This window comes from Myotis nattereri (assembly GCF_964212035.1).
Source record: "Myotis nattereri genome assembly, chromosome: 2".
NCBI lineage: Eukaryota > Metazoa > Chordata > Mammalia > Chiroptera > Vespertilionidae > Myotis > Myotis nattereri.
The window spans coordinates 138,944,091-138,957,266 of NC_138076.1; the positions used below are offsets into that span (position 1 = coordinate 138,944,091).

General features: G+C 39.9%; 1 protein-coding gene across 1 annotated transcript in view; it reads right to left on the reverse strand.

Moving 5' to 3' along the window:
• ACSS3 (acyl-CoA synthetase short chain family member 3) overlaps window positions 1-13,176 on the reverse strand; it is a 151,329-nt gene that overhangs the window by 20,174 nt on the left and 117,979 nt on the right. The window lies entirely within an intron of this gene.

Genomic DNA, 13,176 nt, shown 5'->3' on the forward strand with positions numbered 1-13,176 from the left:
AGAACTAATAATGTTCTAGTGTGATGGACAATTACAATTCAAGTCCTATAAGTAAGATGTAACCCTTAAATCTGCTGGGTAGATCATGTCTAATTGAAGCTGAAATAGTTGACCTACATAGCAGAGTCATTGAGGGATGACTGTGGTTTCTGGGAAGGGCACACGAGGTGAACTCATTTGGCATTTGAGTCATTATTAGCAGCAACCATTGTTTCAAAAAAATATATAACATTTATTTAAAAAGTCAAAATGCATCACTAAATTACTTTTTAAGAAAAATATCCTTCTACCATGGTCAAATCAATTCACTTTTTTAGGTATTTTGAACGCTCCAATTAAACATCCCATGAACAATCTTGTTCACAAGCAATGTGCCTCCCTAATCTGTGAATTCTCTCTCACTCCTCCCTCTTCTATTATTTCTTTTCATGACCATACAAACCTATGTGATATCTCACTCCTATGAATAAAATAGAAGGTAGTAAACATCTCTTTTTTTCCAATCAGTTTCCTCTTGATACCATTATAATTAGCTAGTTATTAAATAGGAAAGGAGCAAAAGGAAGGCCAAACATTATAGGCATGTCCTTTGAGCAGCTTCACCAGAAAGCTGTAATTTCACACTCCCCAGGGAGCCACAGGCCCATTCCTGCAGATCCCTGGGAGAAAGGGTCCCACAAAGGAGAGGTGAGTGTGGAAAGTGGCTACAGTGTTTGGACAGGTTCAAGCCTTGGACTAATGAGAGGGCACAGTCCTCTCATGACCACGTGCAAGTCCTAGCATGGAGGGCAAAGCCCTCCCAGCACAATTATAGCCAAAAGCTATAGTGGTAAGCTTGACCCTATGGTCCAAACCTGTGGTCCCACGTGGCTGAGTAATGTGGGCTTGATAGAGTTCAGGTGCATGTAATTGAGTAGATTCGAAACCCAAGAGCATGTTGTCAACATCTTGACCATGCCCTTATTTTGCCTCATGGAATCTGGCTATAAAATAAAGACATGGCTTTCAGGCTGTGGTGCTATAGCTAGCTCTCCATAAGAGAGGACAGCGTCCCACCCAGACCCAGCTTTTTTCTCTTGCCTGTCTTTTCTCAATCCTTCACCACCCCCTCTCAGGCTCACTGAACCTGGCTGAGCTGTCTCGGCACATATGGCGACCAACGTGGGGCTGAGTATGCCATGGCCATGCAGGCTCACCACAGGTGAGTGCAAGCACAGTGAGTCAGGTGACAGGGAAGATGCGTGTCAGTCAAACCTTGGAACAGAGATCATTGGCTAGAGGGGGCAGGGCCACTACAAACCCAAGAAAATTTAGGAATATATAATCCCTAGACCAGCGGTTCTCAACCTGTGGATCGCGACCCCTTTGGGTGTCGAACAACCCTTTCACAGGGGTCGCCTATGATCATTGGAAAACATATATATAATTACATATTGTTTTTGTGATTGATCACTATGCTTTAATTATGTTCAATTTGTAACAATGAAAATACATCCTGCATATCAGATATTTACATTATGATTCATAACAGTAGCAAAATTACAGTTATGAAGTAGCAACGAAAATAATTTTATGGTTGCGGGTCACTACAACATGAGGAACTGTATTAAAGGGTCACTGCATTAGGAAGGCTGAGAACCACTGCCCTAGACAAAGAAATTTGTTCTCTTGTGTGGCTCCTGTGGCTTCTTGGCTCCTGGCTCACCACTCTGTTAGCTGTCTGGTTACTGTGGTTTTGCTCTGCCTGTGTTCCCCTACGGCCACATAGCCCTGCAGACCCCACATGCAATGGACTGATGAACTCCAGTGGGGAGCACACACTAAGCTAGCCTGATACTGGACTGGATGTGTGCTCCAACATGGAGCAGAAACTCTGAACCCTGGCTGTGATTCTAGCTCTGCTGAAGCCACAGCTGCACTTCTTCTATGATGGGACTGAGGGAAATGAGACCTTGGGAATTTTCCAAAAGCCAGTCCATCCTTGCTGCTTGACACAGTCGCTACAGGGAAGAAACATCTGCACAGCATATGTTTCAAGGGACCTGGTGTACATGGCATACTGTTCTTAATATATTTGCTCCCCTTCTTGGCTCGATGTGTTTTAACCAAGGTCACCTCTCCGAGAAAGGTTGTTTCCCCAGGTAGGAATTTTTCCCTGAAGTTAGGGAGGGAATAAAACCCCTTAACTAAGTGCCAGGCAGGTAGTTAATCACTTTAACTACGAACAATCACGCTTAAGCTACATAATTTTTACTCCCTGGGATGGAGATAAGAAACGCCCTAACCTTTGAAATAGAAATTGATAGGATTAAAATCAACTGGTATAAATACAGATGTAACAAGACAATAAAACACAGAACCTGGCTAGGCTGCTAGAGAACCTGGCTAGGCTGCTGGTCAACTGAACGCTGTCTACGTGTCATTCTTTCTTCGCTGACTCCGTCCACACCTTTGGAAACCCCTGGACCTGCTGGGGTTGGACCCCACCAGGAATTCAGGGGTGTAATTCCACAGAAATAAAGCTTTCTATCATACCTCACCCTCCCGTGGAGGCCTCCAGAAATCCTTACTCCAGCAGCATCCTAAGAACCCCACTTCCATCAATAACACTCTTATATTTCCTTCTTTCCTCCATATGACCAAACAGGTGTTATACGCATAGCAAGGGCTTACTATCTATCTATCTATCTATCTATCTATCTATCTATCTATCTATCTACCTACCTATCTATCTATCTATCATCTATCTATCATCTATGTACCATCTATCTATCTATAAATACATTAATAGATTCTTATATTAGTTCCCTGTAGGAAGTGCCACCTAACAAAAATAATCACCTTATGTGTTTTCTGGATACAAAAACATTTTAGAAGTTTTATAGTTTGGAAGTTTAGATACTGTAAAACTTAAGGATTTTCAAAAACCTATCCTCCTGTATTCACACAATAAAAATACTAAGTGAAATGGTTACTTCACAGGGCTGATGCTGAGAAAACTGAACACGAACTAGACATGGCTATTGCCCACATGAAGCAACTTCATGCACCCTTCACCCCAACCTCAGAAAGGGGAAGTGCTGAATTGTAGTCTCACTTTCTGTCAGGCAGAAAATGAGATCAGGTTACAAGTGGGATCCAGCTGCAACTGCCCATTTCCACCGACTCCAGCCTCCCGGTAGGTCCTCCCTTGTTAGATATACTTTTTGTAATATTTTAAAATGTATGTGAAAGCATTTTGTAATCTGTTTTTTAAAAAAAATACAGAATTTGCTATATTCTTGCTGTTGCCTTTGTTTCTATTATTGTTCATCAAGAAACTCCAGTGAAGTCAGCAGGAGAAAGCAGGTAATCCCCTCAGGTCCTTTTAACTGATTTTGTTATGCTAATCCTTCTAAACCGTCACGTAAATAATTTTACTTCAGTTTCCATGTTAATATTTTACAACCCAGTGTAAAATTATTAATTATTAAACATTCAACTAAAACAGGACTATGGTAACCACTAAAAATCATTCTAAATGTACTAGCAACATTTTCAAGGATAAAGAAGTGAAGAGGACGATAAGAAGAGGTGATGAATCAAAATCCAATAGGGACCAAAAGAAATATAGTTCATGAGTGAAGACAACTAAATGTAAACAACAACAATAAACCTTATGGAGAGGCATTCTGCTTGCACATTAAATGACAAGTAATTTTCAGTTGTTTCCAAGAAATACAGTGTGTCCCAAAAATATATAAACACTTTGAATAATTATCAATTCCAATGGGTTAAATCTGAAAAGAAACATCAATTGAGCTACCAGCTGTTAAGTGTGTATACATTTTCTTTGGGCGGGGGGGGGGGGGGGAGGAGGGAGGATATTCTAAATATGATGCATAGTCCATTCTTTCTCTTTTGGTGACTTTTTAAAAAATATATTTTTTTATTGATTTCAGAGAGGAAGGGAGAGGGAGAGAGAGAGATAGAAACATGAATGATGAGAGAAAATCATCAATTGGCTGCCTCCCACATACCCGCCACTGGGGACTGAGCCCACAGCCTGGGCATGTGCCCCCTACCAGAATTGAACTCGGGACCCTTCAGTTCGCAGGCCAGCACCCCATCCACTGAGCCAAACCAGCCAGGGCATGGTGACATTTTTAAACAGACACATCGGTATAAGAACATATATCCCTACAATAAGAAAAGTAAAAGGTAACTATAATAAAGAGTGGCAACTGACATTCAGGCTGAATTGGGGACAATAGAGAGTAGTGGGGTCTGAGGCAAATTAGAATGCACATGTCAGGTTTAATGAGAGCAGCTGTTTTTTAGTTCCCACTTGATTGGTGATATACAGATATTCTGATCCAAATTCTTAAGCACATAACATTGCCCATACTAAGAACGATGCATATAAAAGGACACACTGTTAAACAAGCATCTCTATAATTTTATCTATCTCAAATTCAAGATTTGGTCTACCAGCATCTAGACACTATCTTCTCACAGTAAATGGAGATAGACCTAAGTGTTTACAATAATTATCCAAATGAGTTCATATGTAGTGTACTGAATATTCCCTGGTGGTTTAATATGTACCTAATTCAATGAGTGTATATGGGACCAAGAATTCCACATTTTTCAATACGAATGCTATTGGCAAGAAAGAGAACATCTTATACTTCCTAGAAGTTGAATACATTTACTATCTCTATTTCTTCAAAGATCCCTGATAATCTTAGCTGGTTCACAAAACTTTAAATATCTGCATAAATTTTCTAAAGAACAGGAACAGTATGTGTTTTTATACTATCTCTCCACATTCCTGTGAGAAAGGTTTACATAAGGATATTATATCTATAGAACTTTAAAATTAAGAATAATGGGTCATGGGTAGTTCTAGGGAGATAGTGCAGAATAAGAAGGAGAAATTCAAGATCAAACACTAGTGTTAAAGAAGGACCAAAAGAAAAAGACTATTAACCCCTGGGTCTGGCTCAGTTGGTTGAATGTCATCCCATGCACTAAGAGGGCACTGGTTCAATTCCTAGTTAGGGCACATGCCTAGGTTTCAGACTAGATCCCCAGTAGGAGATGGGCAGGAGTGATAGCTGATCAATGTTTCTCTCTCCCTCGCCCTTCCTCCTTCTCTAAAATCAACATTTTTTTTTTAAAAAAAGACCATTGAACAAAGTAAAGTAAAAATAAGAGATCTATGAGAACTAAGAGAAATAGTACCTTAGGAGTCACCAGGGCAGAGTGTTAATATTGCCTGAGTGTTCAACATGGTTAAATGAAGTGCACATGTTTGAAAGTGGATTCAACAGAGGTCATGGAATCAGTAATGAAGATATTTGGGGTATCCTTAGGATTTCCATTTCAATAGAGTGAAGGAGGCAATAGCTGGAGTGATTAAGGAATAAACAGGAAGTAAGTGGAGGCAGTGAGGTCAGACTATACTTTTTCAAAGTGTGGGTCACTGGAAGGAGAGATATGAATCAGTGGTTTAATGTAGAGAGGCAGGCTGATTTAGGATGACAAACATTTCAATAGTACTGGCCAATGGGAAAAAGATGAAAATATTAAAGCTAGAGAAGAAAACAGAAGAGGAGTTATTCAACTGTGTTCATTCATTTATTAACTTATTCATTCATTCATGCATGCATGCATTAACCCATGAATTTATTTTCTTGATTCAATCAATAATGTTGGGTGCTTGGTGTTCCTCAGTCACTGTGTTAGATACTGAGGATATAAAGATATAAACTCTGGCTTCAGACTCAAGAAGATCCTGGCATTATTGTACACTATAAGAAATGAGTATTCTTTAGAATACAATAGTGAGGCTGTCATGAATTATGTCTATCGATCAAGTAAATGAAATAATGACCATATGTACACATTTAAGATGTTTTTCAGGAAAGTTTCACACCAAGTGGTTAAACCGTATACTTCTAGGAGATCTACTTAGAAGAAAAGATTTTTAACACTAGCCAAGGTACAGACCTGCTGGAAATGGCATTAAATGTCTATCACAAGGCATTTTTAAGATTATCCCAGAAAACTACTTCATTGTTGCCACGTATAACTGAGGAACAAGCTAAAAAGCAAGATGAGAAATTGCATTTGGTAATTAGTAGTATAAAATAAACAAGTGCTCTATGTTCTTCACTAATAAATTCTGGTATCTTTAAATATTCCGATGTTGTTATTTGAATATTAAAAAGGAACTCTAAAGAAAGAATCTTGGAAGACACAATTTAGTTAGTCCTTAAGAAAAGTAGAAAAGCGAGGGTTCCAGAATTTGTGAACATATATTAATGAAGTAAAAAAAAAAGTGAGAGAAGGAATAACCTCCAAACAGAAGCGATGTGTGTATGAGCTACAGAGCAGAGAGAACAGAACTTTTTTAGAGTATTTCAAATTATCACTTTACTCATTGCCGTCCTAATCATCATTTTATATTACATTCAGGTCTTCCTTCTGGAATAGAGGGTACACTGGGGCTCTTTTTCTGAAGTGATAGAAAAAGGACATTGGTGTGTGTGTTTGTGTGTGTGTGTGTGTGTGTGTGTGTGTGTGTGTGTGTGTAGTTATAATAACAAAAATGCATTAGATTGGCAGAAGGAAGGAAAATTTATGAAAATACTAAGATATATGCTGGTTGTTGCCTATACTCATCCTTCAAATCCAAAATCAAATGTTACCACCCTGTGATACTTTCCCCAACTCTTCCAATCTTTCAAGCAGAGTGAAAGGGAAGGTTTGTTATAACGTTTCAAGTCGTGAATCAGGAGTTCCTCATAGAGTTTGTACTTTCCAAAGAGATCAATCTTGAGAGAAACAAGATGGTGGTGTAGGTAAACGTTGGTTCTTACAGGCTTTCACACCACATTAAAATTACAACTAAAATACAGATCAACCATCATTTAGAACCACCTGAAAGCTGGCTGAATGGAAGTCCTACAACTAGATAAGTAAAGAAGAAAACACATTGAGACTGGTAGGAGGGTGGGAGGTGCGGAACAGGCTGGTCATTTTTTTTATTTAACCTGAAAAGATATCTTGACTGAGGAGGCCTCTGGTGATGAGCAAGGGGTTCCAGTCACACACCAGACCTCCATCCCATGAGTGCCAGAGCTGGGAAGAGAAGTCCCCGTAACTTCAGGCTGTAAAAACCAGCAGGAATTGTGGCTGAATGACAAGGAGCCTGACAGAGACCCAGGAAATTCCTCTTAAAGGACCAGCAGATGAACTTACATGGACATGCTCCCTCTAAGTTCCAGCTTTGGGGCAAAGACTCGGGGAGATCCAGGGACATACTGGGAGGAACTGGATTGTCTGGCATCAGAGCAAGAACTTGGCGGCGGCTTTCTCCAAGACAGGGCTGCTCATATGGGTTATTATTCCTATGCTGAGACCCTACCCTATCCCTGAGCTGACTGGCTACCATGTCTGAGTTTCCATCAGCCTGGCTCACACTGTTCCCTCTGCCCTGGTGATTCTCTGAGATCCCACCCATCCAATTTGCAGCCCCACCCAGGCTGTTAGCAGTTGCTTTTCCATCTGAATGGCCTGTCCTGGCTCAGGCTTCAGACTTTGCTAAAATCTCTCAAACAAGCAGCAGCTGAAATCAGCATGCCTCAAACCTATCAATCAAAGGCCCAAGACCTGGCACTAGCACCAGCCTGCCTTGCTTCACAGCTGGGCCTCCCCTGGGCTCTTCTTAACCCAATACAAGTAGCAGCCATCAGTGCCAGATAAAAGTTGGTCTATAGTCATTGCTCCATCAGGAACTGATGTGGTAACAGAATTAAACTGAAAATATAACTCCTGTTCCCTAGAGAATCTGAAGTTAGCTTGCAATTTTGCACTGCCAGTATTTTCTATGGTTTCTGTAGGCTTTACTCAAGGTTTTCATATGAAACTGCTTTTTATCTTCCCAGAAGAAACTAACTAGGCCATAATTTCTTTCTCTCTGGGAAGACAAATGAGAAAGTAATAAATGTGAGTTTTAGCTATATAACTACTAATGATGTTTAGATTCCTGGGTTTAAAATGAGGATAATGCCTGTCCCACTGCCCACATAACAGTGTTGTTATAAGGCTTTAAACAATTATACTAAAATCTGTCAATGAGATTTAGAAAAGAACAGCATTATAATTATATGACATTCTTGATTTTGCTCAAAGGATACACTGATAAGAAGAAAGCTGTCCTGACCCTCCCCCAAGACAGGAACACAATGAATAAATCACTCTTCTAAGCTGTAAAGATGTAAACTAACATCATTAAGGACCCAGAATTCAGTATTTGGAGGGTGAGAAACTGGCAGACACCAGAGTGAGAGGCATTGGGACCGTGCCATACAGCTCTCTCACACCCCAGCACTACCTTCAGGGCACAGGCCATGGAAACAGCAGGAGGCAAACAAGCCACACTTCCAATAGCAACCACTGGATTTAGTCAGAGAAAATGTCTGCCCACGAGAGAGGAAAAGCCAGAAACCTATGGCTTTAATAATAGTGAGCGCTGTGGTACTGAGGAAGGCAATTACAGTTAAAATGTTCTCTCATGCTCTGCTTTGTGTTGACTGGAAATTACTGATTCCTATTTTTATTTCTCAATTTAGAGTTCTAGATGCAATTGCAGGGGCACCTTCTAAAATTCATGAACATTTTATATTCATAGAAATTCAGATATCCTAACTTTCCCACAAAATTAACTGCCTGGAGTAAGTTTCAAAATCAAAGTAATTTTCTAATAACTGTGCAGACATGTCATTTTCTACGAGAAAGGTTAATCCTGTAAATGTAACTAATCTATGAAAACTGCAGGATTCATGTTCATTGCACTCTAAAGTCTGCAATGGTTTAGAAATCACTAAAATGCCTACCTTCCAGTTAAGGAATCCCTGGGAGAGCAAAGCTGAGATTTCTAGAAAGCCTTAACAAAGGAGTTTGAAATACCAAAGGGGATCAAGTATTTTTCTCAAAATTACTACATATCACTTTTGTGATTTGGGATGAGTCATCTTAATATAATCAAATGAATTATTACATTTAGTATCTTACAAAGTATGGAAATATCACTATAGCTGCAAAATTTTTAAAAAGTGCCAAAAATAGTTTCCATCTTTTTTATACTATTTACAATAGATTTTATTGTAAAACAAGGATATTTAAAAAAAGCAAACAAAGTTAGGATTAAAACAATCTCATTATTTTTATTGACTTATTTTAACATAGTTTGAGCCCCATATTTTTCAAATATTCCATGCAAATTTTTCCCTCTATTCTTCCTAATCACTGTAAGTATAATTAATGAACATAAATGGCATTAGGAAATATTGCTCTTTCAAAGGCTATTCCACTTAATTATTATATAGAGCATGCCCAGCAGTAGCTTTTGATGCCAGCTCAGTTTTAAGGCCTTCATGGACTGAATCCTTTTTACTACTAGTGGCCTTGCCCCTCATCCATGAAAATAAAATAAAATATAACAATGTACCATATAAACTGGAATATTTTCTAAAAAATAATAAGTTGTAAATTTGCTTTTGAAATCACTTGACAAGAAGTCACATGCATAGTTTACCATTGGTTATTATTTCCCAGCTGCCATTGTACATATTCAGGAATCATGAGAAGAAAGTACAGCCTAAAAATTATTTGCAAATAAAACAAAATATGAAGACTAAATTGACAATGAAGTTGTTATAATGTAAAATTTTATAGATATTTAATTAAACATGTTGATTATGTATTTCTGAAATTTGGGGATCTATAGATTTCTTAGAGTTTAGAATCTCAGATATTTAGTGGACCTTGGACACTGAATATAATCCCTAATCAAACACCATTTACAAGCCACCAAGGGGATCAGCGGCCATATAGCTGGTCTCTGGAGAAGACCTTGTTCCCAGATCACAGACCTTCTTTAAAATGTTCTCTACAAGAAAAATAAGTTAATTAAAAACAAATAAAGTGTGGTCCACCGAGAATGATTATCTCTAAATTACATAGTGTTTTTTAAAAATCATAATAATTTTTATTAAGAAGGTGTGCTTTTTTCCTTTCACTTAATTCAATTAAGCATTTATTTATTATGCGCTTTTAAAAATAATTCATTGACCTTTATCCATTCTAGAAAAGGCACACCAGACAACTAATGGACTGACACAAACAATTCTTCTTGATAGATTAGACGCTAAATATGAGAACATCTTACGTATACTGTAAGCAGCCATTGGAATGCAGGGATAATTGTCAGGTCAAGGAGTTAGACTGGGATACTGGATGTGTGAGTTTCAAGCGGAAATCCTTGCTCTCACAGACAACAATGAGTTCCTGAAATAACGTTTCAAAAACTGTTCTATTAAAAAGGAGATATTGGTAATAAGTTCTTTTCTGAATATTTTTACCTTACCTTTTAAATATAATTATATATTTATATTAGATCATATTTTCAAATACCTAGTTTCACTATTACCTTAAGGAAAGAATCAAAGTCTCCTGCACATCATTATACATTGTATTCTAATAATTTATAATGAAATATCAAAAATCCCAGATCTGAACAATAAAATTCCCTATTTAGGAATAGAGAGATAGAAAAATTAATCTGAATTGGCAGCAATCTAAACCTAGAATGCTTTTGGCAGTAGTCATGTTACTTCAATTAGTTGAAGTAACACTAATGGCTTCAAGAAAAAATAATTATAGTTTCTGTGGGGTATTATTATATTACTAGTGGCCCAGTGCATGGATTCGTGCACATTGAAAGGAAAATAATTATAATATTTTAATATTACTATTTGCCCTTTCTCTGTAATGGAAGTGTCAGTTTCGCCCTCTCACCTGTTCCACCATCCTGCCTGCGGGGTGATCGATCGGGGCCAGCCCCCCAACCAGCTCCCTCAGCATCTGGGAGCCAAGCAGCAGACCTGCCTCCCCACCCCCACCGCTGCTGCTGGTCGGCGTCTGCGGAGCGATTGGCAGGGTGATTGGGCCCCCGCTTGCACCTGCTTTGGCCTGGCACCGCCGGCTCACCTGCTCCACCATCGTGCTGTGGTTCGGCTCTCATCTGGGCCCATCAGGGCCGGCAGCGCCTCCACTGCCGCCCACTGCCAGCACCGTGTTGCCAATACCTGCCATGTTCCACACCAACCCCTGGTGGTCAGTGCACATCATAGCAAGTGGTTGAACTCCCAGTCGAGACAATTTGCATATTAGACTTTTATTATATAGGATATTATTTTTGAATGGATATGGGGCAAAGCCACTGATAATTAGAGAGCAGAGCACATGAAGGATTTAAAATTGTGCTGGTATCAAATGCCACCACTGAGATCTTGCAAAAGTTGCTTTATGAAATAGGTGACTCACTTACAGTTGGGAGATTATATAAAAACTAGGAGCTCAGCGTGCGAAATTATGCGGCCCGCCCATCCACCTGCCGCCCTGCCTTGACACCTGAACCTCTGCATGCAGAGCTCCAGTGACCTGGCCCAGCCCCCTGACCCCTCTGGCCTTCTCTGGCTGCTTCAAGCACCGCCCTCAGTCCCTCAAGTCGCCTAGGGCTAGTCCCGCCTTCTCCGGGAACCTCCCCACTTCTGCCCCATCTCTGGAGCAATGCAGCAGCTCAGACCCATCATGGCGCCAGAGGAGAGCACGGAAACCTCCCGCCTGCTGCACTGTGCTCCTTCCCCAGGCAGGTGAGCGGCGGGGCGCTCTGAGTGCGAGCGGTGGGTGGCAAAGGACTGGTGAGGGGGGCGCTACGGGCTCTCACCCCCGCCCTACCGGGCACAGGCCTCCTCCGGGCGCCTCCCTGCTTCCACCCCATCTTTAGGAGCAATGCCCCACCCGCCCGCACGCGCAGGCAGCCTCCTCCTTAGCGGTTGTGACTGTGACACCCTTAGGACCAATTAGCATATTACCTCCTTATATATATAGATATACACTGCTGCCATGCTTCACAGGCCTCAAACCATGAGCTTCCCTGAGCAAGCTCAACATCCACTGACAGTCTTGTTCAGATTAATTCTTTAGCAAACCCTCCTGCTACTCACAACATTTTCCCCCATAAAAGTCAAATTTCAACTAGCCCTATGTTTTGTTTTGTTTTATTATTATTAGTTAAGGTATTACAAATGTGTCCTCATCCCCCCCATTAACCCCCAACCTCCCCCCCCCCCGCCCGCCCCGCACACTCATGCTCCCCTCCCCCTGTTGTCCATGTCCATTGGTTTGGCTTATATACATGTATACAAGTCCTTTGGTTGATCTCTTCCCCTTACCCCCGCCCTCCCCTACTTTCCTTCTGGGGATTGACAGCCTGATCACTGTTTCTCAGTCTTTGGGTCTGTCCCTTTTCATCAGTCTATGTTGTTCTCTATAATCCACAAATGAGTGAGATCATGTGGTATTCATCTTTCTCTGACTAGCTTATTTCACTTAGCATACTAGCCCTATGTTTATATGCATTCTGATTCAGAAAAATATGACAACAACTAGTATATATTCAACATTTAACTTTTCCATTTACCAAAAAGATGTTTTAAAATTTCAACTTTTAATAAAAGTGATATAGTGCTTACATGTTTACTGATAACATAAGAATCTGAAAAGAACTGCATCAGAATGTGTATCTTCTTTATTAGTGTTTTATAAAATTAAAGTATTTCTACATGAAGAAATACATTTTTTAAATTACTATTTTTCATTTACTTTTCATAGAATTTAAAATGTTTTATTAACCTGAGACAATCTGCTACCAATATGAGAATGCCAAGTAAAAAACAATATTCCAAATAAATGGAAAAACCTGTTAGCAGACTTGACATGCAATGTTCTTTATGTATAGCAGCTCATTCTACTTAAACCATATCATTAAATTTTACTAAACCATTCAGTAAAATTCCAAAATCAGAGGCACTAAAGTATGTTGAATAGTGTCAGTTATTAAAATGACACATGCTGCCCTAGTCAGGCTGCTCAGGTGGTTGGAGTATCGTCCTGCAACCCAAAAGGTGGTGGGCTCAAATCTTGCTCAGAGCCCATGCCTTGGCTGCAGGTTCAATACTGGTCAGGGGGTGAGTGGGAGGCAACCAATCTCTCTCTCTCTCTCTCTCTCTCTCTCTCTCTCTCTCTCTCTCTCCCTCTCTCAAACAAAACAAAACATATTCT